The sequence below is a fragment of the Macaca nemestrina genome, chromosome 13, assembly GCF_043159975.1.
Source record: "Macaca nemestrina isolate mMacNem1 chromosome 13, mMacNem.hap1, whole genome shotgun sequence".
Classification (NCBI taxonomy): Eukaryota; Metazoa; Chordata; class Mammalia; order Primates; family Cercopithecidae; genus Macaca; species Macaca nemestrina.
This window is the reverse complement of record NC_092137.1, coordinates 54,365,498-54,392,400: the sequence shown is the minus strand read 5'-3', so window position 1 is coordinate 54,392,400 and position 26,903 is coordinate 54,365,498. Positions and strand designations below refer to the sequence as shown.

The 26,903-nt window shown below is 40.7% G+C and overlaps 1 pseudogene; it reads right to left on the bottom strand.

Annotated features, from left to right (window-relative positions):
* Positions 1 to 21,991: 21,991 nt before the first annotated feature.
* Positions 21,992 to 23,226, bottom strand: LOC105465034 (high mobility group protein B1-like; annotated as a pseudogene).
* Positions 23,227 to 26,903: the final 3,677 nt, after the last annotated feature.

Genomic DNA, 26,903 nt, shown 5'->3' with positions numbered 1-26,903 from the left:
GAAACCATTGCCTTTCCAAAGTCATAAAGAGTTACATCTATGTTTTATTCCAAGAGTTTTGTACTTCTAGCTCTGGTAGTTAGGTCTTTGATCCATTTTGAGTTATTTTTTTTTTTTCAGGTGTGGTCTCCCTATGTTGCCCAGGCCGGACTCAAACTCCTGGGCTCCCACTTCAGCCTCCCAAGTAGCTGGGACTACAGGCATGTACTACCACACTTTGCTCATTTTGATTTATTCTTACATATGCTGTGAAGTCAGAGTCTATCTTCATTCGTTTGTATGTAGATACTCAGTTGTCCCAGCACCATTTTTCTGAAAAGACTATTCTTTTCCCATTGAATTGTCTTAGCACCATTGTCAAAAAATCAACTGACTGTAAATATAAGAGTTTATTTCTGAACTCTCAATTCTAGTCTATTGATCATATGTCTAGACTTTTGTCAGTACCACACTCTCTTGATTAATGTACCTTTGTAGTAAGTCTTGAAATTAGGAAGTGTGAGTCCTTCTACTTTGTTCTTTATTAAGATTGTTTGAGTACCTTGCACTTCCATATGAATTTAGAGTCAGCTTCAATTTTCCACTTTTATAAATGGTAGCTGGGGGCTGGGCTTGGCAGCTCACGTCTGTAATCCTAGCACTTTGGGAGACTGAGGCAAGCGGATCATTTGAAGTCAGGAGTTCAAGACCAGCCTGGTCAACATGGTGAAATCCTGTCTCCACTAAAAATACAAAAATTAGCCTGGCGTAGTGCCACGTGCCTGTAGTCCCAGCTACTCATGATGCTGAGGCATAAGAATCACTTAAACCCAGGGGGCAGAGGTTGCAGTGAGTCAAGATTGTGCTACTGTACTGCAGCCTGGGCAACAGAGTGAGGCTCTATCGAAAGAAAGACAGAGAGAGAGAGAGAGGAACGAAGGAAGGAAGGAAGGAAGGAAGGAAGGAAGGAAGGAAGGAAGGAAGGAAGGAAGGAAGGAAGGAAGGAGGGAAGGAAGGAAGGGAAAATTTAAAAAGGTAGCTGGATTCTAGAGGCTGAGATGGGAAGATCACTCAAGCTGGAGTGGTCAAGACTGCAGTGAACTGTGATCATGCCACTGCACTCCAGCCTGGGTATAGAGTGAGACCTTGTCTCTAAAACAAAATAAATAAAATAAGGCAGCTAGGATTTTGATTGGAATTGCATTGAATCTGTAGATCGATTTGGAAAATATTGTCATCTTAATGCTAAGTCTTCTAATTCATGAACATGGCATGTCTTTCATTTATTTAGATCTTTAATTTCTTTCTTTTTTTTTTTTTTTTTTTTTTTGAGAGAGAGTCTTGCTCTGTCGCCTGGGCTGGAGTGCAGTGGCCGAATCTCTCAGCTCACTGCAAGCTCCGCCTCCCGGGTTCACGCCATTCTCCTGCCTCAGCCTCCCGAGTAGCTGGGACTACAGGCGCCCGCCACCTCGCCCGGCTAGTTTTTTGTATTTTTTAGTAGAGACGGGTTTTCACCTTGTTAGCCAGGATGGTCTCGATCTCCTGACCTCGTGATCCGCCCATCTCGGCCTCCCAAAGTGCTGGGATTACAGGCTTGAGCCACCACGCCCGGCCTAATTTCTTTCAACAATATTGGATAGTTTTCAGATTATAGGCTTGCACTTATTTTAATTCATTCCTAAGTATTTTAATTCCTTTTGATCCTTTGAATATGGGAATTATTTTCTTAACACCATTTTCACTTTATTTATTTATTTATATATATATATATATATTTTTTTTTTTTGAGACGGAGTCTTGCTCTGTCTCCCAGACTGGAGTGCACTGGTGCGATCTCGGCTTACTGCAAACTCCACCTCCTGGGTTCAAACGATTCTCCTGCTTCAGCCTCCTGAGTAGCTGGGATTATAGGTGTGTGCCACCATGCCCAGATAAGTTTTGTATTTTTAGTAGAGATGGGATTTCACCATGTTGACCAGGCTGGTCTCGAACTCCTGACCTCAGGTGATCCATACCCCCTTGGCCTACCAAAGGGCTGGGATTACAGGCATGAGCCACCACACCCGGTCTAACATCATTTTTAAATTGCTCATTGAAGTATATAGAAATACAATTGATCTTAGACCAACCTAGGCAACATGGTGAAACCCTGTCTCTACAAAAAATACAAAAAATTAGCTGGGTGTGGTGGTGCACACCTGTAGTCTCAGCTACTCAGACGGCTGAGGTGGGAGAATCACCTAAGCCTGGGAAGTCAAAGCTGCAGTGAGCCGTGACCATACCACTGCACTCTCACCTGGGCGACAGAGCGAGACCTGGTCTCAAAAAAAAAAAAAAGAAAGAAAGAAAAGAAAAGAAAAACAATTGATCTTGTATGCTGCAACCTTGCCAAACTTGTTTATTAGCTCTAAGAGTTTTTGTAGATTCCTTTGGATTTTGTATACACAAGATTGTGCCATTTGTAAGCAGATAGTTTTACTTCTTCCTTTCCAATCTGGATGTTTCATTTCTTTTTCTTACATAATTGTCCTGGCTAGAATCTGTAGTGTAATGTCGAATGGAAGCAATGAGAGCAGATATCCTCGTCTTATTCCTAATCTTAGGAGGAAAGCTTTCAGCCTTTCACTATTAAGCATGATGTCACCTGTGAGTTTTTCGTAGATGTTTTTCTCTAAGTTGAGAAAATTCCCTTATATTCCTAATTTATTGCATGTTATTATCATGAAAGGGTGTTGGATTAGTCAAATAAAGAAAAGCTTTTGAGGCCGGGTGCGGTGGCTTACGCCTGTAATCCCAGCACTTTGGGAGGCCAAGGCAGGCAGACTGCTTGAGCTCAGAAGTTTGAGACCAGCCTGGGCAACGTGGTGAAATTCTGTCTGTACGAAAAAAAAAAAATACCAAAGAAATTAACTAGATGTGGTGGCACACACCTGTAGAACTACCAGGCAGGCTGAGGTGGGGAGGATCACTTGAGCCAGGGTTTGGAGGCTGCAGTGAGCCCTGATCATGCCACTGCACTCCAGCCTCAGTGACAGCTGAGACTCTGCCTCAAAAAAAAAAAAAAAAAAAAAAAAAGCTTTTGAAAATAATGTGAATTATATTTTATTTTCATTTAGATATCACTTAAAATTAGAGCATAGCTTATAAAGTAACTAGAGTTGTTAAGAAGGGTATCCTTGGAACTCAGAGGGCTTAATTGGTGCAGTGTTCACCAATTCTGGAATATATGTTAAATAACTTGGGGTTGAGGATACATAAAAGAGCTGAGTAAGTGGGGAAAGATCTCACCTATAGAAGCACAATAAACAATGCAGAGGAACGGCAGATGGTGTGCTGTGGTTAGGTGTAAAATTCATCCTCATGAAACCACTTAACCAGGATTAGACTTCAATGTAAATCACTGCAATGATTTAACTTGAATAAGAATTTCAGAATCCTTATTATAAGCCATTTTGTCAATTATGACTGGACACTTGCCAAGCAGATTCTAAATGTTTTTCTTCTTTTTTTTTTTTGAGATGAACTTTTGCTCTTGTTGCCCAGGCTGGAGTGCATTAGCGCAATCTCAGCTCACCGCAACCTCCACCTCTCGGGTTCAAGAGGTTCTCCTGCCTCAGCCTCCTGAGTAGCTGAGATTGCAGGCATGCGCCACCATGCCCAGCTAATTTTGTATTTTTAGTAGAGACGAGGTTTTTCTATGTTGGTCAGGCTGGTCTTGAACTCCCAACCTCAAGCGATCTGCCCGCCTCGGCCTCCCAAAGGGCTGGGATTACAGTCATGAGCCACTGCACCCGGCCCAAATGTATTTTTTCTTAAGAAGTGAAACATCTTGAGATTTAACTTACCCCCAGAGAAGTATTCTGGGTTAAATATTCCAAGCACAATGTCTTCTCTCTTTCATTAAAATCTGCATAGTTTAGTGACTAATGTTTTTAAACACATATAACTTGCTAACTACAATTATGTCAATCACATAGCTAAATTCAAAAACTTACTGGCCAACTAGCATATGCATCAGCTGGTCACCCTCAATGTGTTCAAAATATGATAGCATCATGTGAATCTTTCCATTCATTCTGTATTTTGCTTTGTTTTAGCAGTGGGAGATGTTTATGCAAGTTCTTGGGAAAGTAGGGGGTGAGAAATGTCAGGCAAATTATCCCCATATATATGACAAAACTGAGTCACATTACCTTCTGGTTTGGTTATATAAAAATCTTCATCTCCGGCTCGGTACTGTGGCTGACACCTGTAATCTCAGCTCTTTGGGAGGCCTGGGCAGGAGGATTGTTTGAGGCCAGGAGTTTGAGACCAGTCTGGGCAACAAAGCGAGACCTCATGTCTACAAAAAATGTTTAAAAAAATTAGTCGGGTGTGGTGGTGCCACATGTAGTTCCAGCTACTCAGGAGGTTGAGGTGGAAGGATTTGCTTGAGCCTAGGATCTTGAGGCTACAGTGAGCTGTGATTGCACCACTGCACTCCAGCCTGGGTGACAGAGGGAGACCCTGCCTTAAAAATAAAGTTAAATAAAATAAAAATGAAAATAAAATTAAGTAATTAATTTAATTTAATAAAAAGATAAAATTTCATTATACCACCTTAAATGGCTGTACCAACAGCTATTGCTTCTCCTTCAAACACAGGCTGTTTGAGAAGAATGCAGTCTCCTTCTCAAACAGCCTGGGTAAGATTATTTTCTTATTCATAACTAAATGGTATATTAGTTAAGATGCTTTTGGGCACATGTAGCAGAAAACAACTCATGTTACCTTTAGCAAAAACAAAAAGAGAGACTTCATTATAAGGACACAGACATCTCATAATCTTCAACATCAGAAATTCGAACAAGCTGGAGGGAAGAACTGAAAAACCACCAGAGTCCAAGCAGTTCTCTTTGGACCTAGTTTATGCTTCTCTTTGTACAAAATACCTGTTTCTTCTTAATCCACATGCATTGAAAGCAATGGCTATCCCACAGTTTCTGAGTTTACATACATATCATGGCCAGACTGATTCTCTTTATTCCCTCTCAAGTCCTTGGAGAAGATCTCATTGGCCTAATTTGGATCAGGTGCCTATCTGTGACCAGAGGTGGACATCCTGCTACCTGCAATCCAGCTCCGAGAGCCAGGAGGTATTCAATGGGTCTTTTATAAGGTAGGATTATATACTAAACAGTGCCTACAACAAATGGATAGGGCTATACAAACCCAGTTCCTCTCTCAAATTCAACAAAAACATGAGTCATCCTTTCTCTCCTGGGATGAAACAACTAAAGGCACAGAGAAAATCCCAAGAGCATTAGAGAAATCAATCTCCCTCCACACAAAAATATCAGTTCTAGTGTAAGAATAAGCTAAGCTGGCTTATCAGTGACACACTCTAACTGGATGACTGCCATGCCAAAATATACCTGTAAAGTCAAATGCCACATTAAACAATGTGTGTTCATTCTTGTTCCCTCGATGCTTTGCTTAAATCTTATGGGTTATGCAAGCATAACATCTCCCACTGCTAAAACAAAGTATTTTATATATAAGATAACCAAAGCATTTAGGCTAATAATAAAGCAATTTGTGCTTATAGCCTTTATTTGGAAAAGGCAAACGATTTAAATGTTAACTTTAAGGGGTCACTGAACTGATAATTATCTATTGTTTTGTTTACGTTTTACTTTCCCCTAAGGGTTTGCTAGTCTGTGGATATATTAGTAAGTGTGGGACATCTTGCATAGGAAAAAAAAAGTTACTTTTAGATATAAATTTAAAGTTGAGATGTTTAAAAAATAATTTTAGGTACAGTTACCACAGATTTTCCCCTTACAGATGAATAATTTGCTAGACTGAGTTCTAGGAATACCTAAAACTCGTCTTTTTCCCTAGCAGATAACAATTCATGTTAAGTAGGCACTGTCTCTAAATATATTCTCCTAGTCTCATCTTTCAACATTATCTGCTAAATTTAGCTACAGATCCTTAAGTTACATTTTTTTCCATAAATGGTGTTAAGCAAAGGTATTCTAATGTGGGAAGTACATAGTGCAAGGTAGAAATAATCCTGATTTTATTTCTGATGCTCTCTTTGACATTGGAAAACTTATTTTGCCTTCTTATTCTGTAAATTTTATACAATGACAATGCTTTACAGCTTTGTGGTAAGAAAAAAATAAGAAGATGTAGCAAATATAAAAATTGCTATGATGGCTGACACTGTTGTTGGTGATCTTGCTCTGCTTATAGGAACACAGACATCATTTGCCTTAGACTTAACTTTCAGAAATTCAACCTTTAGGGTCTCAAGTAAGTTAATAATAATACCTGCATTTGTATAATGTTTTATAGCTTGTAAATGTTATTCATTTACTCCACATAAATGTTACATGACAAAGGTGTTACCATCAGAGGAGACAGAGGCTCTGAGATGTCAACAGATCTGCCTAAGTAGACACAACTGGTAGTAAAATTAGGATTCAAATCTCAGATTCAAACTCCATCTGTTGACTCTAGCTCCAGCATTTTCCCTTATTTGTAGTGGAGCTAGTCTAATGTTTTTAAAAGCTTCTGATCCTTTTTCTCCTCCTAATTTATAATATAGGAGTCAAGTGGAGAAATTCACCAAAGAGCATTTGGCCACCGTGCCCGGATTGGTCAGAGATCCTGATGGCTTCCTTTAGCCACTTAAATTTTAAATTCCTTTAAGTACTTCTTTAACTCCTCACCCTACTTATTTGTTATTTGGCTATGCTTTTGTCCCTATTAAACAGAGATGTCTTCAATTTCAAAATAATGTAATATATCCTGGATTGATACCAGTCAAGGGAACACAGAATAAGGGAAAGGAACAAATGATAAGTCAGATGATTTTATAGCACAGTGGTTTGGCATATGCCTAGTAACACATGACTGGGTTCAAATTCAGATTTCTAAATAACCTCAATTTCCTTACTGGAATATGAGGTCAGTAATATCTATTTCATATGGTTGAAGCGTGCATTAGTTTGTTTCCACACTACTATAAAGAACTACTTAAGACTGGGTAACTTATAAAGGAAAGAGGTTTAATTGACTCACACTTCTGCATGGCTGGGGAGGCCTCAGGAAACATACAATCGTGGCAGAAGGCAAAGGGGAAGCAAGGCATGTCTTACATGGTGGCAGGAGAGAGGAGAAGGGGATCCACCACACACTTCTAAACCATCAGATCACTTGAGAACTCCCTCACTATCACAGGAATGGCATGAGGAAAACTGCTGCCGTGATCCAATCACTTCCCACCAGGTCCCTCCCTCAACCCATGGGGATTACAATTTGAGATGAGATTTGGGTGGAGACACAGAGTCAAATCATATTAGAGTGAGAGTTGAATAAATACATGGTGTATGGAGGGATGTATGGTGTGTGTATAAATAAATATTTATTAGTGGTTGGAAGAATGATTGGTATAAAACAAATGCACAACAAATAAAAATTGCATGACCTCAGAAGGAGAAATTTGTAAATAAGTCATATTTGAAAGAGTCTCTGAACACCGGTAAGCAGCACGTATTAGTTTCACAATTTCCTGTTGTTCCATCTTGTTGTAAGTGCTGATGATAGTGAACTTTAGGCAAGAATTTATTCACCTGAGGATGCATAAACACAGCCCAGAGGACACTTCAACAATGCCCTTAAACAGAAAGCAAAATGTAGAGTTTTCTCATGAATGAGATGCTGCATATCACTTTCCGGCTACAGCCTGTTAAACATTTTATTCACCAATATGTGTAAGGAGCAAAGCCCATGCATGACAGATGGCAACCCAATTCTGGCTTCTCTAAAATGGCTTTCCACTTACTCACACCAGCCCAGGGATCTGTTGAATCAAGCACTACAAATGAAGCCTCAGCTCTGAATACTATTTCACAGGGTGACTCAGAGACCAACTGTGTTTTTCCTCATCAGTGATAGCCAAGCATTGAAACACGGTCTGAATTCAGAGTCTGGATCTAAAGAAAATGTACGTGCAATTGGTCATCCAACTCCAACAAGTTTATGTATGTACATAAAAGCATAGGAGAATAGAAAAATCATTTGATCAGCCATTAAATTATCGATAGCAATCAGGATTTAAACAAAGTACCTGGGCCTCATATAGTCAACACCCAATTCAAAGAGCAAAAATCCAAGGACTAACCTCGATGCCTCTCTTTTCCTTAACCTCCGCTACATCCATAACAATTTCAAATGTTAAATAACCCTTAAATCCAGGCACTTCTCTGTGTTACCACTGCAACTCCTACTCTAAGCCAACATCGTCTATCCCTTGGTCCCTCTACATTTATTTATTTATTTAGAGATGGAGTCTCGCTCTGTCACCCAGGCTGGAGTGCAGTGGCATGATCTTGGCTCAGTGCAACCTTCACCTCCTGGGTTCAAGTGATACTCTTGTCTCAACCTCCCCAGTAGCTGGGATTACAGGCCTGCACCACCACACCCAGCTAATTTTCGTATTTTAGTAGAGATGGGGTTTCACCATGTTGGTCAGGCTGGTCTCGAGCTCCTGACCTTGTGATCCGCCCGCTTTGGCCTCCCAAAGTGCTGGCATTACAGGCATGAGCCACCGTGCCCGGCAGTCCCCCTACATTTAATCTAGACCCTCCTTGATGCAATCTGAAAGAGCTCTTCCAAATGCAAGCTTGGTCCTGTCACTGCCTCCACATCATTCTTGCAGCTTAAAGCCTTAAATGTCTTCCCTTTGTACTTATAATTAAGATTAAAACACTTAGCATGATCTATAAGGTACAGTGTTTTTAGTTACCACAGTGTACAACTAAGTACACTCAGGGCTCTTAGTTACTAAAAGCAGATGTGGACTCTGGTTAATTTTAAAAGCAAAGAAATGTATTAAAAAGATATTGCCACTAGGAAGAAATGAACTCTGGCCCATTCAGACAAGAAAGAAATTTATAAAAGGATATGGCCCCCAGGAAGGTTGGGAGCCAAGCTAAGGAAATAGATGCCACAGCTTGCACTGCCAACACCATGGTAACCACTGCCAGAGCCACTGCCACACCTGCCAAAGCCAGAGGAGAAGCCCTCACTGTTCTGCTTCTGGCTCCTGACCCAGATACTGGCTGGGTGCTGTTGACTGGCTGAGACTAGGTCCTGCGCCCACATCAAACCACCTGGGAGCTGAGCTTATATAATGGGAAGGCAGTGGGCCTCCCACCAAGACCCCTAAAGTAGGGAATTCCCCATACACAAGAAGGGGTTTCAAAAAATGCTGAGCAGCCAAAAGAAAGAAGCCTGGTATGGTGGCTCATGCCTTCATGGTCCCTGCACTTTTGGAGGCCAAGGCAGGAGGGCCACTTGAGCCCAAGTTCAAGACCAACATGGGCAACAATAGCGAGACCCTGTCTCAAAAAAGAAAAAGAGAGAAGAAAAGAAAGAGAAAAGCATCCACTGCATCCTATAACCCACAATTTGGCCCTTGCCTACCCCTTCAACACCATCTCGCCCCTCCTTCTCTACACTCCAGCTACACTCTCCTTCCTTCAAACAATTCCCCTGAAGAGCTCTTGTCTCTGCCTAGAATGCCCCTTTCACCACCACTAGCCCCACCCTCTCTGATCTGGGCTCGTGTCAGTGTCCTGGCAGGAAAAGGATGACACACCCATGGGTGAGTTCCATGAGGGGACCATTTAGAAAGATATGAGCATAGTTAAAGGAAGCCAACTAGCTACAGGGAAACATTCTGAACTAGCAACAGCTGGAATCCTTTATCACCCCCTCATCTAAAGGAATAAGTGGACAGCTGGTTCCCAGAACCTAGAAAGAATAGCTGTGGCCTTCAGCAAAGAAAAGAAGCTAATCTATAGCCTGGCTGGGAAGCGGAGTAAATTGCCCGATTTCCCTCTGCTCCCACCACCCAGTCTCCTGCTGATGCCTCTCCTGGGTCAAACCCAGCCTGAGGCCAGAGGGGCAGGTTACTTGTTGATGCAGGCCACAGAGGCCGCCTCCTGGAGCACACAGCAGGGTCGAGAAAGATGGAGGGTGAATCTAAAAGGGCTAATGGAAAAAAATCCAGTGTCTTTTGTTTTAGGTTATTTTCCCTAACAGCACTGAACTCTATTTGTATCTATATTATTAAAAGTGGTTTAAAAATTATTATTACGGCCAGGTGCAGTGGCTCACACCTATAATCCCAGCGCTTTGGGAGGTGGAGACAGGCAAATCGCTTGAACCCAGGAGTTCAAGACCAGACTGGGCAACATAGTGAGACCCTGACTCTATTTTTAAAAGAAAATAAATAAATAAAATAAATTATTATTGTTATTATTATTATTTTCTATTTTCTCCACTGGATTGTAATTTCCTCAAGGTCAGAGATGGAGTCTATCTGTGCTTGCCATTGTTCCCCAGGAACTCTCCAGGAACTAGCGTAGTACCTGACACACAGATGGGCTTCAGCCAATAGTCGAATTAATTAATGTATCTGAATATGGGATATTGTGCTTTAAATAGTGGAATTCTTAAGCCTTCAATAACTAGAATAGAGAAGTCATATCTTTCTACTTCCTTGCTAGCCAGGTTGTTTTCCTGTTTTTTCTTCTTTGTTCATCCAATAAAATGGGCTTCAACTGCAAAATCTCTGTGACCTTGCCTAAACTGAGCTAAAATTCTAATAGTTTACTTTTATTATGCCCAAAGTTTATCTTGCTTAGTTAACTTTTCTAGGTAATTTGTGGAGAGCTCATTCTACGGTATACATGTAGAAAGCTAACTTAATCAGGCTTCGTGATAACCAGAAAGTCTAAACCACAACGCACAGCAGACATTCCAGTTTAAAACTCTTTGCCTTTGTGCTATATTAAAACATGTCTTGAAACAGGCATGATGCCACGCGATGAATAACATATGGTACATGACAGTCCCTATTTGTATGGAAAATATGTTAATGATATCCTATATAGGAAGTAAAAGTGGAACCAGATTTATTTTTCTATATAGGTTGATCTGGTCTCAGCATCTAAAAATACTGATTCTCAATGTCACAGTGGAAATGAGATAGAGGCTGAAGAGAGATGGCTGGTATGTGAGGTCACTTACAAAATAATCTATCAGATAAAAACAGGTGTATTATCAGGGAGGTCAGAGTCAAAGTAATGTTGAGGGTGAATAAAAGATGTTTAGAGAAGCCCCTGAGCCATAGCAAGGGAGTCGTTCCAGCCTAAGCTCTACCCCAGGTCCAGAGAATCCATGCCTTCCTGTGAGAAACAGACTCTGTACCCGTCAGATCTTAATCCCTCCAGCTTTGTGGAATGTGCTTATTTTTTCTGACTAGAGCTCTATGAGACCCAATACCCCCTTTGCATAACAATAGTTTGTAATATCTCCTTTACTCTCCTGAAGTGGAATTCAGAGGCAATGCAATTTATGCAAAACACTTTAAAGCCAATATAATGATCTAACTATGTAAGGTATAAATAAAATACATTTATAGGCCTGGCACAGTTGTTCACATCTGTAATCTGTGCCTTGCTAACGTTTTATTTTTTTGTAGAGGCAAGGTCTCATTATGCTGCCCAGGGTAGTCACAAACTCCTGGGCTCAAGCAATCCTCCCACCTTATCCTTTCAAAATGATGGGATTATAGCCTTGAGCCACTATATCCAGACCAGACCTTGATTTTATACTTCTGACATCCAGAATTATAAGAAAATAAATGTGTTGTATTACATCACTCTGCTTGTGGCCATTTGTTACAGTAGCTATAGGAAACTAACATGCATGGTAACTGATTATTTTCTAAGCCTGATTCTAAAACCTTCTCATAAATTTCATGAACTAATCAATAGGCTCCCATTAAAACCTTTTATGCTAAAGTCAATCAGAGTTGGTTTCTAGTATGTCCAAAGAAGGACCCAGGCTGGTACAATCATAAGCCAGCCCTCTAAGGTTCACCAATAAGATAACAACATCATCAGCAACTTTGGTCTCTGTTCAGGAGTCAGACTCCCATGAGAGTGAAACTAATTTTCCAGATTAGAGCATGTGTCCACTTCTGTGGTCAGAGGGCTGATGTCTGGTGGGCAGCCCCACCAGAACCACACAAACTGAGGGAGGGGAAGTTTGCTCAAAATAATGAATCAAGTGTTTTTACCAAAGGAAGGAGGAAAATAACCCCAGCAAGTCAAAACCAACATATTTTTAATAATGTAATATTTCTAAGACATAAAAGTCATCTTCATATCCAAAAGTTGGATTGCCAAAATAAAAAACCAATAAGGAACTTCCAGCTAAATATGGCAGATTGGCCAGACATGGTGGCTCATGCCTGTAATTTCAGTACTTTGGGAGGCTAAGGCGTGAGGATCTCTTGAGCCCACAAGTTCAAGACCAAGCCTGGGTAATATAGGGAGACCACGCCTCTGTGAAAAAATAATTAATTCATTAAAATATATATGGCAGATATTTTCAATGTGTTTGTCTTCTCTTTTTTTCTGAAATTTCATCTAAAAATGGTATAAACCATAAGAGCAGGTAGGAAATGAATATCAGCAGACAAAAAAAAAACAAATATTTGAAAGCTAGGATACAAATGAAAGAATGGTAAATAATATTACTAAGCAAAAGAAGCTAAACTCTGTTTTCAAAGCAGTGGATCCCAAGAAGCAGCCAAGCACTTTACCCTGCAGGCATTTAAAAAGGCTGAGGACTTAGAAGAATTTGAGAGCATCCTGTGCATGAAAAGCAGCATTTCATGCCTTATGACTACACATGGGTGGCTAGAGAATCTGATAAAATTCTATCGTACCAACGTAAAATGTATTTGAGCAAATAAATTAGTAGACCCTACTTACCTCTGGAGAAAATTAATAAATTAGGTTATTAAAAATAGAAATAGATAACTAAAGATTATAAGATATTTGAGGAAAGCCTCCATCCTCAACAATAAATCCCAGAAGAAACAAAGACAGTATAAGGAACAAAACAAAACTTTACTAAAATTATAATTGAATCATTGGAGAGATCAAAAAACATTATATCCATAAAATAAGATGATTATTTTTAAAAAAAGAAATAATCAGAACAAGAATAATTTTATAGAAATTAAAAATATGACCATGAAACAAACAAAAAAAGTCAATAAAATTAGAAGATAAAAGCAAACAAAGCTAGAAAGTAAACTCAAAAGATAAAAAAGATAGACAATGAGAGAAAAAAATAAGATGCTTAAATAATCTTTCCAGAATGTGCAACATCTGACTCATAGGATTTTCAGAAAAAGAAAACAGAAAGAAGAATAAACGGATAGGAAGAAATCATCAAATAAATCCAAGAAGAAAATATCCCAGAGCTGAAATAATGCAATTTAGACATACAATTTCAGATTGGAAGGTCCCACTAAGTGCTCAGCCCAATGAATTAAAAAAGACTTACACCAAGTCACAGTATGGAATTTCAGGAAACTAATAATAAACTTGGAATTGCTAGAGGATTAGGGGTGGGAGGCAAGCACAATAAAAGAATGTGGAATCAGAATGGGCATCCAACTTGCCAGTAGCAACTGAGTTCAGAAGACAATGAAGCAATCCTTTCCCAGTTCTGAGGGGAAGTTATTTCCATCCTAGAATTCTATTCATATCTTTAAGTAACAAACAACTGTGCAGGTAAACATACAGGGCATCCATGCACTCTTGCTCACCCTACTGAAGGATGAGTCCCAGCATAATTGTTATCAATGGAGTGACCTAACCAAAACAAACAAACAAAAAAAAAATGGAAGATGGAAAACAGGGAATGTCCTGGGATGACAAGACAACAACCACTCCAGACAGGAGCAGGAAGATAGAGACCACGAATAGATTATCTGCAATGCTGAATGTGGTATTAGTCAGCATCTGAAAATCTAATGAAACATTTGGTTGAATTGATAGAAAAATAATAAGATGCTGGCCGGGTATGGTGGCTCACATCTGTAATCCCAGCACTTTGGGAGGCCAAGGAGGGTGGGTCACCTGAGGTCAGGAGTTCAAGTCCAGCCTGGCCAACATGGTGAAACCCTATCTCTACTAAAAATACAAGAAATTAGCCGTGCATGGTGGTGGGCGCCTGTAATCCCGATTCTTCCAGAGGCTGAGGCAGGAGAATCACTTGAACCTGGGAGGTGGAAGTTGCATTGAGCCAAGATTGAGACACTGCACTCCAGCCTGGGCAACAAGAGCAAAATTCTGATGAGAGAGAGAGAGAGGAAGGAAGGAAGGAAGGAAGGAAGGAGGGAGGGAGGGAGGGAGGGAGGGAGGGAGGGAGGGAAGGAAGGAAGGAAGGAAGGAAGGAAGGAAGGAAGGAAGGAAGGAAGGAAGGAAGGAAAGAAGGAAGGAAGAGATAAGAGAAGAAAGAAAAATGGTAAGATGGAAAACTAGACAATTCTTAACTCAAAAGAAAACAAAAGGTTGTGACAGAACAGGAACATCGCCATCTTGGACAAGCCCCTCATTCTAAAGTCCACCTTAATAAAAAACTGCCTAAATCCAAAGGCATCAGCCTAATGGCTTAGGCCAGCATGACCTCAAACCACAAATAACATCTCTAACCAGAAAGTTTCCAAACCCCTCCCTGACCAGAGACATGCTAGCCATGAGATAACCCCCCTCCAGTGGGGAAGATGCCAGCCTTGAGATAACCTCTGTCCGGGTGGAAAGATGTCTGCCCCAAGATAAACATCCCTGCTCCCAAAGACATTCCAACCCCACCATAAAACTTCTCCCTCGGCCAGGCGCAGTGGCTCACGCCTGTAATCCCAGCACTTTGGGAGGCCGAGGCGGGCGGATCACAAGGTCAGGAGATCGAGACCACGGTGAAACCCCGTCTCTACTAAAAATACAAAAAAAATTAGCCGGGCGCGGTGGCAGGTGCCTGTAGTCCCAGCTACTTGGGAGGCTGAGGCAGGAGAATGGCAGGAACCCAGGAGGCGGAGCTTGCAGTGAGCCGAGATCGCACCACTGCACTCCAGCCAGGGGGACAGAGCGAGACTCCGTCTCAAAAACAAACAAACAAACAAACAAAAACTTCTCCCTCATACAGAAACATTCCAAGCTTATAATAAACCCTTCACCCTAAAACCAATATATACTCCTAGTCTGTAAGAGAAACCACTACTGACCCCCCCAAAAATATATATATATACACATTTATCTCATCGTCATCGTCGTCATCATCGTCGTTGTCGTCGTCGTCGTCGTCATCATCATCATCATCATCATCATCATCATCGTCCAGAAGCCCCCCTCATATTTTATCTAAAGTAAACCTGTCTTAACTGCCAAGCCGCATTTTGTGTTTCTTTCCTCTTTAACTCTTACAGATGGTACAATGAAGGATAAGTAGTCAAAGTGCAATACTTGGCTTACCAATGACCAGCAGTGACATCATAATGTAAATACTCAATATTGAATTAACTAGAAATGAGGTTAGAATTATATTAGAATGATAGGAGAGGGAAATATATGTGTGTCAGGAGTTAATAGATAATATCTAAAATTTGTAAATGAAGACATAGCTGTACAATGATGGGCATTTTATATCAGGAAAAACTGCTGAAGATTTAAAAGCCCCTGGGAAGCACAGCTCAGGGGAGGGAGAAGGTACTGCTTTTTTTTTTTTTTTTTTTTTAATATAAGCTTTGTAGTACTATTTAATATTTTATATAGCTTTGTACTAAACAAACTGATAACCCTCCCCCGAAAATGAACCAATGAGAGTAAGTCCAGAGATTATTCACATTTTAGCTTGTATAATGTGTTAACACCAACACTCCATTTAATGTGAAATATCTTCAAAGACCCAATATTTACTAAATTTAGGAAGAGATCAATCATTGCTTCATATGCCCTACCTCCCTCAGGGACCAATGTTTGAATTTTCAAAGAATTATTCACAAAGGGAAAAACATTTTCTCCTATTTTCTGTGTGTGAAAAGTGAATATCCCAAAGCACGAAATATGAATTTAAAATATTTGTTTTCCAAATATTCATTTGTTCTTTACATTTACTACACCACATCTCTTTGGCATTTAATAACCAAATCAAACGCCTCTCTTTCTCTGCTCTGCCTTAGCCTGGTTCTCACTCAAGCCCCTCTCAAATGGTGACCTCATTAAATCATCCAGAGCCTTCTCTGCTTTGACTCTTCATTTGAGTAATTCCCACATTTCACCTTACAAATTACCGAATATTCAGTATCCTATAAACAACAGTATTATATACATTTTTGCTGACAACATATATATATAAAAAACAGTAAAGAAGTGTATAAATTCAGAACCTATTAATCCAGAGTAAACAAATTTAGTATGCATCTAATAAAACATACTTCTCTGGTAGACAGAACAGTCTGCCAGTGCTTACATGACTGTAAAAAACTCTCTTAGAATTGAATCAATCAAACATAGACTCAATATTTGTTTCTTTTACATGGGCACTTTTTTCCTCAAAATGTGTCTAACATATAAGTTCTGCCATCCTGAGGCTAATTTTACATACCAAAATGTTCTGATGAACTGTAAAAGGTAGATATTCATTAAAATCAGTATTTATTTTGAAGACTCACTTAAGCAAATTGTTGATTTTATGAAAGTAGTTGATGAGCAAAAAATGTTCTCCTTCCATGGTTCTTCACTCACAATTATGACTTGGCCAAAAACAAACACTGATAATTGTATGAATTTATAGCTGGAAACAAAATATGTAAGAACAGTAAGAAAAATTTCATCACCAAGAAACCCCAAGGGCAGGTTGCATGGTTATGTCATGAAATCAGTCAATCTAGACAATCTAGTTTATGGTTCAAGTCAAAATTCATATCCCTTCCCTATCAACCCAAATATTGAAGAAGAAAATGCACTAGAAAGCTATTTTATCTGAATTATTGGGATAATAGCGATAATTTTCACATAACTTTGCAAATGGAATTAATGTTCTGGTGTGAGCAAGATATTGATAACTTATTTGTCATATCAGATATATTAAATATATATAATGAATAAATAAAAGAAAAATTGTTTGTCTTACACAAATAATTAAGTTCCTTTCAGTTCTTTTTAAAAGTTGTTTTTTTTTTTTTGAGACGGAGTCTCGCTCCGTCGCCCAGGCTGGAGCTCAGTGGAACGATCTCCACTCACTGCAAGCTCCGCCTCCCAGGTTCACGCCATTCTCCTGCCTCAGCCTCCCGTGTAGCTGGGACTACAGGCGCCCGCCACCGCTCCCGGCTAATTTTTTTTTGTATTTTTAGTAGAGACCGGGTTTCACTATGTTAGCCAGGATGGTCTCGATTTCCTGACCTCATGATCCGCTCGTCTCGGCCTCCCAAAGTGCTGGGATTACAGGCTTAAGTCACCGCGTCCGGCCCTTTAAAAGTATTTTTTTCTGATTTTAGATTTACAGAAAATTCATTATATTCTTAATATAGGAATCAACAGATAATATAGTAGAACGCTATTTAAGTACAGGTGACAAATGGCAAATAAAATACAGATGACAGGCACAACATGTGATATAGTTACTATTTTCTGAATAAAAAAATCTGAACCAAGATAAGCTTTTCCATGGGAAAAATAAATAATTTGAAATCAGAACTATCTTAGAAAATCCAGAATGTGTCATTATTGAAAATATACATCATTATAAACACACAGAGAGCTATCATTCATTTAAAGAATACAAAGAAGTTCCATTTGATACTCACTTTACCATCTGGAATTCAACTGCACATTCTCAGCAAAAATATCTTTAAAAAAGAAATGGAAATATAAGTAGTACAGGCTATTGTGCTTCTGGTAAACTCAGTAAGCATGTGCCCTTGCCAATGGATACGATCAAACCTAAATCAGTCAATGGATGTTGACAACCTGTGGAAAGAATGTATGATTTTATTTGAATCATATCCTTGACGATAGGCAAAAATATAAGAAACTGCCCATGTCACCCGGCCACGAATGGTGATATCTTCTTTGCTGCCTATCAAATCAGTAGATAAGCAGACAAACTTAGGGTGTCCTGCTTGGATGACACCCTGATTAGTTCCACCAGTGCCTGGTTCCACTCACCGATCCTCCTCAAGCCAGCGGAAGACAACCAGCTCTTTTTCTCTGCTCCCTGGAGAAATTTTTTCATATGGACATCTTTTTTGAAATCAACTACATTAATCTAGAAAAAGCAGCATTTTGAAATCATAGGAGACTGGTACAAATAAGTTATTTAACTTCTCTGAGCTTCAGTTTCCGTAGAGTGGAAGAAATCTATTTACAGTATGTCTATGGAGGTACTATATCTGACAGTACTATACATTATTAGACTCTGTGTTTATCACAATACATGTTATAGAATACACAATTTCAATATGTGTCCAATATTTCTCTAACTTCAGAATTTAATTCATAACTGAACACTTAGATGCATTGTTCTCTCTGCCAAACTGGACGTCTGGGTGCATGTAATTTGTTGAACAGCAGATAGGCTTAATATGTCTTCGGCTATTATGTAGTGTATGGAGGGTGTCATAGAACAGGTTTTAGAGTTGAATTTAGGATCAAATTCAATCTCCACCATCACATCCTAAATATAATAGAAAAAATAATACTTTTTCTATTTACCTTACAAGGATTTTTGTAGGAATGAAATTGGACAATATATGTTAAAATGCTTTGTGAATAATAGAATGCTATATAAATACAAATTGTTCACATTATTATCACAATTATTACTGTGAGTAATGGAATTATTATAAATTATACTTAATTTTATTATTCCTGACAGATGATTTAGGAAAAGAGGAAGAAATTATCTCATTTAAGAAAAACCAGGCTGGGCGCCTGTAATCCCAGCACTTTGGGAGGCCAAGGTGGGTGGAGCTCTTGACGTCAGGAGTTCTAGACCAGCTTGGCCAACATGGTGAAACCCCATCTCTACTAAAAATACAAAAATTAGCTGGGCATGGTGATGCGTACCTATAGTCCCAGCTACCTGGGAAGCTGAGGCAGGATAATTGCTTGAACCGAGGAGGTGGATGTTGCAGTGAGGTGAGATCATTCCACTGCACCCTAGCATGGTTGACAGAGTGAGACTGTCTAAAAAAAAAAGAAAAAGAAAAAGAAAAACCAATTGTTGCATAGCCAGCTCTTTTTCATATGAGGAAAAGTTAGTAAGTAAATATTTACATAAAGCCAGAGAATTAAAATACAACTTCTAGTCTGCACACTACTACTGAAACTTCTTGGACAAATCTCCCTAATTTATTTAGCCTGGCTTTCTTATCTCTAAAGTAGTATCTACCTCATTAGATTACTATGAGGACAAACATGGGAAAACAATGGGAGATAGTCAAATCCTTTAGAAAGAAGTCTCTTGTATTCAGAGGAGTTACCTGTTCCTTCCTTCTTTAGATATGTGATTGTGGCCAATCATCTCACCTTGGTAATGCGTCTTATTTTATGAACAAGACTGCAGGTATCATTATCAGAGATGTATAGATGTGGTAGAGTTAACCAAGGAAATCTTTAAGGAACATTGGAGAACCTCAGCTTCACTCTTTAATTAGAGCATGGTTAACACACAGTACTGTTACGTTAAGAAGACTTCAAACCACAGCTAAGTAAAATCGAGAGACAAAAATGACCCATTGTTTGTAGAAAAGGAGAAACAGAATATTCGAGAAAATCAAAACAAGATCAGTCTGTCAGCAGAATATCACAAGGACTTCGAACTTCCTTTTCAGACCCAGGAAATCTTCTTTAAAAGAGAAACTTAGAAATGCATCGTTGGCAAGAATAAGAAAGAAGCAAAAGAAGAACCTTTTTTACATTATTAGCACATTATACCTAATCTAGAAACTATCTGTCTCTTATGCTATTTTTAAGTGCCACCTCAATGAAAAGAAGGTGAATTTTACTTCTCACTGTAATAATGTTCCCAGAATAACTTATCTTATTCCATTGTAGGCAGAAGTCTAGGAAACATCTTAAACCCTTACCAGCTCTGGGTTATGATAGGCACTCAGAAGCTGTTCTTTCATTGTACAGAAAAATCCCTATCTCGAAACTATACTTGAATATAAGCCAGGATCTGGGGCCTGGGGCCTGCGTTACTGGTTAGGGTTTCATACCAATTCCATCCTCTACCCAGAGAGTCTGTGCCAATATCAACATCCAGTTTCTTGACAGGAAATTGCTCTCTTCTCTTTTTTGAAATGAGATTTAATGAAAAACCAGAACACCTGTTGCCCTCTCCCAGTGAGAGTAAACTTTAATTAGTTAGGGTCTAATCAAGAGCAAAAACCACACAGTAATTTAAACAGTGATGTTTAATATAAAGAATTATTGAGTAAAGAATGATAGGAGAGTGACTCTAAAGATAGAATGAAAGCTCTAAACACTGCTGTAGGACCGAGGGAAAGTTCCAACAAAAGGACAAACTTGGAGGAAGGGATCAGAGCTCATTGAAGAAGGTGTGGTCACAATCTACTTGGTGGCAGAGGAGTTCCTAAGTTGCACAACCCAGAGATGGCTAAGAGTTACCAGGAAAGAAGTAACCCTTTGGGGCAGGTAGGTCAGAGCTGGTGGGCATGCTGGGTGTATGGGGGGGACTGGTACAGAGAGGGTCAGGGAGCCGCTGTAGGTGTGAGGCCTGGAACACGCAGTGTCTGTGTGAGGATATCTAGGGCCCAGGCGAGCTGAATTTGATGGGTGGGTGTGCAGAGTGAGTTGGGCTGCCACTGTGGGTGCTGGTGGGACTGAGAGCTGGGGAGGCCTTCCGCAGCAATCAAGCGCACCCATGCATATGACTTGGACCAGAGCAGCCTGAGCCAGTGGACAAAGGCTGGGCATCCAGTTCACTAGACAGCCAGCCCTATGGGGGACCCCAGCGTGCCTATGCAAAGCAGCATTATAGGACAGGATGAAAGCCATGCGGTCTGGGTCTCCTAACCACACTCTTCCAGTCAAGAAAAGAGCTGAAGAAGGCATACAGCAAAAGCAATGCCCTGTAGGCACTTATACTGAGCCAGCAGTGAAGCAGTGAAGAAAACAACATGCTCTTCAGGGGTCTGACCAACAAGCCATCAGGACCAGGGAGGAAAACATCTTTTTTCTTCAATGCCTCTCTCCAGCACCCTCTACTGATGAAACATTTTGCTGGCTATAGTAAAAGGAAAACTAAAGGGCCAAGATCTATTTTAATAGATGAGTCAGTGAAGGGAGCTGAGAGGCAATAAATTGATAACTGGCACATTCTCCCTCTGGGGAAAGCACTCCATACAATCAGACCTCCCCAGTAAGTTGCTCTCTCTCCTTTTCCCTAGAGTGTATCTTGTCCTCATGGACCGCCTGCTTCCATCAACCTCCCAATGACTGATTTTTCTAACAGAGCCCTTCCAGCCATTTTCAGCTGGAAACCTTAGAAATCTATTGCCTTTCTTGAAGGTGGCACAGATGTCAAAGAAGAGTCCTCTGGTGGCAGATAGAGTATTGCACAGCTCTTTTTTTGTTTTTTAAGGACGACAATACTCATTTTTAAAATTGTATCTACTTAAAAGCATTCAGAATATCAACAAAACAGCTGCGACTTTTTTTTTTGCAATTACAGAGTAATATTCAGTTAACAGAGCAGTTGTTTCTTATAAGCTGCATCAGAGACAACTGAAGATGAAAAACTACCAACCCCATATATAACTAATTTGTGCTGTGCACCTAGGAGAACCTGCTTTAAATTTCCATGCCAATTTACAGTCCCCATACTGTACCAGGCAAGGTACAGTTTCAGCCACATTTTCAGTCGTGGCTACTGAAAATACCACAGGACAGGGTTACCTAAAGACATGTTCAGTGGTGTGTTTACGACACAAAAAAAGACACTGTACAGTTTAAAAATAAATCTTACACAGCCTTACATTTCAATTTTTTTTCTTTGAAAGGAATGAATTGGGTACAAGGGGGTTAAATACTTTATAGACAAGAAAAAAAACTGCACTAAAACCAACTTATTCGGCATCGTCATCTTCTTCATCTTCTTCCTCGTCCTTCTCATCCTCTTCATCTTCCTCCTCTTCCCTCTTTATTTTTATTTATTTGTTTATTTATTTTTTGAGACAGAGTCTTTCTTTGTCACCCAGGCTAGAGTGCAATGGTGCAGTCTTGGCTCACTGCAACCTCTGCTCCCTGGGTTCAAGTGATTCTCCTGCCTCATTTTCCTGAGTAGCTGGGATTATAGGAATGCACGACCACGCCCAGCTGATTTTTGTATTTTTTTAGTAGAGACGGGGTTTTGCCATGTTGGCCAGGCTGGTCTCAAACTCCTGACCTCATTTGGGAGGCCTGATTTTCCTGCCTCGGACTCCCAAAGTGCCGGGATTACAGGCGTGAGCCACTGCACCCGGCCCTCTTCCTTCTTTTTCTTGCTTTTTTCAGCCTCGATGACTCCCTTTTTTGATGCCTCAGGCTTTCCTTTAGCCGATATGCAGCAATATCCTTTCCGTATTTTTCCTTCAACTTCACAGTCTTCTTTTCATAAGGCTGCTTGTCACCTGCAGCAGTGTCATTCCACGTCTCTTCCAGTTTCTTCACAACATCACCAATGGACAGGCCAAGATGTTCTCCTTTGATTTTGGGCGATACTCCGAACAGAACAGAAAAAAGTCCAAAGGAGGCCTCTTGGGTGCATTGGGATCCTTGAACTTCTTTTTTGTCGTCCCTTTAGGAGGGATACAGGTTTTCATTTCTCTTTCATAGGGGGTCTTGTCTGCCTGTGCCATGTCTTCAATTTTTTTTTCTCTTTAGCAGACATGGTCTTCCACCTCTCTGAGCACTTCTTTTTTTTTTTTTTTTTTTTTTTTTTTTTTTTTTTTTTTTTTTGAGACGGAGTCTCACGCTGTTGCCCAGGCTGGAGTGCAGTGGCGCGATCTCGGCTCACTGCAAGCTCCGCCTCCTGGGTTCACGCCATTCTCCTGCCTCAGCCTCCGGAGTAGCTAGGACTACAGGCGCCCGCCACCGCGCCCGGCTAACTTTTTGTATTTTTAGTAGAGACGGGGTTTCACTGTGGTCTCGATCTCCTGACCTTGTGATCCGCCCGCCTCGGCCTCCCAAAGTGCTGGGATTACAGGCTTGAGCCACCGCGCCCGGCCTCTCTGAGCACTTCTTAAAAACTCTGAGAAGTTGACTGAAGCATCTGCCTGCGGCTTCTTATGCTCCTCCCAACAAGTTTGCACAAAAAATGCATATGATGACATTTTGCCCCTCGCTTTCTTAGGATCTCCTTTGCCCATTTTTAGTTATTTTTCCTCAGCGAGGCACAGAGTCGCCTGGTGCCTGTCTGGTTCTCACTTGCCCAGTGCTATCTCTATGGAGTGTAATGTACTGAAATGGCTGTGAGAGCCATTGCACAACTCTTTAAAGGAATTTGTGACCAAGAACGGTGGTTCACACCTGTAATCCCAACAGCATGGGAGGCCGAGGCAGGAGGATAGCTTGACATTAGGAGTTCTGGAACAGCCTAGGTAAAATAGCAAGACCTCATATCAACAAAAAAAGAAAAAAATTTAATTAGTTGGGTGCACGCCTGTAGTCTCAGCTACTCAGAAGGCTGAGGCAGGAGGATTGCTTGAGCCCAGGAGTTCAAGGCTGCAGTGAGCCGTGATGGCGCTACTGCACTCCAGCATGGATGACAGAAAAAGACACTGCCTCAAAAATAAATAAATAAATAAAAATGTTAAAAGACAAAGGAATTTGATAAGTGCAATCAGAAATTGAACTAGAGACTATAAAGACAACTTTTACGGGGATGCAACTGTTTTACACAGCACTGGAGTGGTGTATACATGACTATGCATTTTTTGAAACGCATATAACCACAGTAGAAAGAATGAACTTTAACATATGCGAGTTCAAAATTTTTTTTCTTCAGTTAGTTTCTTTTTGTTTTGTTTTCAGGAATGGGGTTTCACTCTGTCACCCAAGCTGGAATGCACCAGAGATCATGCTAACTGTAGTCTCGAACTCCTGGGCTCAAGAGATCATCCCACCTCAGCCTCCCAAGTAACTGGGACTACAGGCACGTGCCACCACATCTGCTAATTTTTTAATGACTTCTAGAGATGGGAGTCTCCCTATGTGTGCTCAGATTGATCTCAAACTCCTGGCCTCACATGATCCGCCCACCTCAGCCTCCCAAGTAGCTGAGATTACAGGCAAGAGCCACAGCACCTGACCACAGCACGTGGAAGACTTTGCAACTTTAAAGGAAACAATATACAGCAGGTCCTCAAATAATGTTTCATTAAACATCATTTTTTAGACCGTTGATGGAAAAAAAATGGTTTCTACTGTTGCATCATGAGGTCCTAATGAAAAAAAGAAAAAAATTGGATTATTTATATGTCATTTTGCTTAAAGTTGCAGTTTCTAAGAACCTACTGATGGTAAGTAAGGACTTACTGTACATAGAAATACATTCATTTATTTCCTAACTCTGTCCACTGAGAAGGCCTAGAAGCAGTGTCCGTCCAGTAGCAATGAGCACACTTGTGCCCAGATTTGGGTTTCTAAAAACCACTCTCCAATGAAAGAAACCAGGGCTCCTTGGAAAATAGATGATTCCAGGGCTGAACAAGGGAAAATACAAGACAAGCTTGGCAAAAAGTAAGCATAGTGCCAGGAAGAAAGGAAGTGCTCAGAAAACAAGAGGGATGTGGAGCCAATCTGAAAGGGCTCCCAATGGCCAAAGCTGGAAAAATGTGAGCAAGCTTGTTATTCTGAGATGAGGAGATACTCTTTTTAAAAAATTACTGGTTGAAAGAATAGAAAGTATTCATAGTAGTTTGGGGGGAGTAAGAAGCAGCAGAGGGGCAAGGACTGCTGTTTTTTGTCAAAGGCCTTGGGAAATGATTTGAGACTTGCAACCATGCCCATGCTTGCACAGCTTTCAAAGGAAAAAAGAAACCCTACATTAAAGAGTGAGCAAACACAAAAAGAATATAAAGTTAAAAGGGAGGATTTTGACAAGGGAAGGTTTTGTTTGTTTGGTTTGGTTTATTTTGTTTCATTAAAATGGGAAACAGCTATTTACATGTGGATAGAAAGCCAATAGAGAGAGAAAGGATAAAATCACAGGGAAGAAAAAGACACAATTGATAGGGGCAAGTGTCTGAGGAAGTGAGGCAGTCTTATAATATGGTTGAAGGATTCACAAAAGATCAGGGGCAGCACTAGTCAGTTCATTACTCTTTTTTTTTTTTTTTTTTTTTTTTGAGATGGGGGTGTCACTGTGTCACCCAGCCTGGAGTACAGTGACACGATCTTGGCTCACTGGAGTCTCTGCCTCCTGGGTTCAAGCGATTCTCCTGCCTCACCCTCCCAAGTAGCTGGAATTACAGGCATGCACCACCACGCCTGGCTAATTTTTGTATTTTTAGAAGAAACAGGGTTTTACCATGTTTCCCAGGCTGGTCTCGAACTCCTGGCCTCAAGTGATCTGCCCACCTCAGCCTCCCAAAGTGCTGGAATTACAGGTGTGAGCCACTGCACCTGGCCCCAGTTCATTATTTCTTACTTATCCCAGAACAGAGACTGACACATGGCGAATTCTCAGAAAATCTCTGTCCTTGTCCCTGCTGTTGCTTCCTGCTGAGCCCTGAGGTGTACCTACCCTTGCCTGGTATGAGGTGCTCTCTCATAAACCCTAAAAATGCACTCCCTGGGAATTTCAGAGCCACGTCTGTCACTTCCTTTTGTCAGTGTCTAAATTATCTAAAAGATTTGGAAACAATTCTGCATATTTAGGCACTGAAGACCTCTTTTAAAATGCCACATATGTGAATGCATTTAACGCTACTGAACTATACACTTAAAAAATGGTTGTAGGGACCGGGCGCGGTGGCTCACACCTGTAATCCCAGCACTTTGGGAGGCCGAGACGGGCGGATCACGAGGTCAGGAGATCCAGACCATCCTGGTTAACATGGTGAAACCCCGTCTCTACTAAAAACACAAAAAAATTAGCCAGGTGTGGTGGCAGGCGCCTGTAGTCCCAGTTACTCGGGAGGCTGAGGCAGGAGAATGGCGTGTACCAGGGAGGCGGAGCTTGCAGTGAGCCAAGATCGCGCCACTGCACTCCAGCCTGGGCAACAGAGCAAGACTCCGTCTCAGGAGAAAAAAAAAAATGGTTGCAGGGCATGGCGGCATGTGCCTGTAATCCCAGCTACTCTGGAGGCTGAGGTGGGAGGATCCCTTGAGCCCAGTAGTTCAAGGCTAGAGTGAGCTATGTGTGATACTGCGCTCCAGCAGGGTGACAGAGCAAGACTCTTGTCTCTAAAAAAATTAACTAATTACTTGATTTAATTTTTTAAAAGTGGCTGTAATGGTAAATTTGCTATGTAGCTGTTAACACATGGTTAATTTTTTTCTTTTTCTTGAGACAAAAGTCACTCCATCACTCAGGCCGGAATGCAATGGCACAATCACACTCACTGTGGCCTTGGCCTCCCAGGTTCAAGCAATTCTTCCACCTCAGCTTCTTGAGTAACTGGGGCCATAGGCATGTGCCGCCACACTCAGCTAACTTCTCTTTTTTTGTTTGTTTTTAGTAAAGACAAGATCTTCCTATGTTGCCCAGACTCTCTCGACTTCCTGGCCTCAAGGGATCCTCCTGCATCAGCCTCCCAAAGTGCTGGGATTACAGACATGAGCTATTGCGCCTGGCCTACAAAAACTTCTGTAAGCAAAATATTAAATTAGGAAAAATCATCTCTAAATGAATAATACTACATTTATCAGATTCTAATGACTTTAATAATAGAGTGAAGCCCAAGGTTAGAATGCTTAGTGAGACTTGGAAGACCAACTTGACCTTCACATGCAACCATGGAGCCAGACTTGGTTAGGGGAAGGAACTCACTTCCC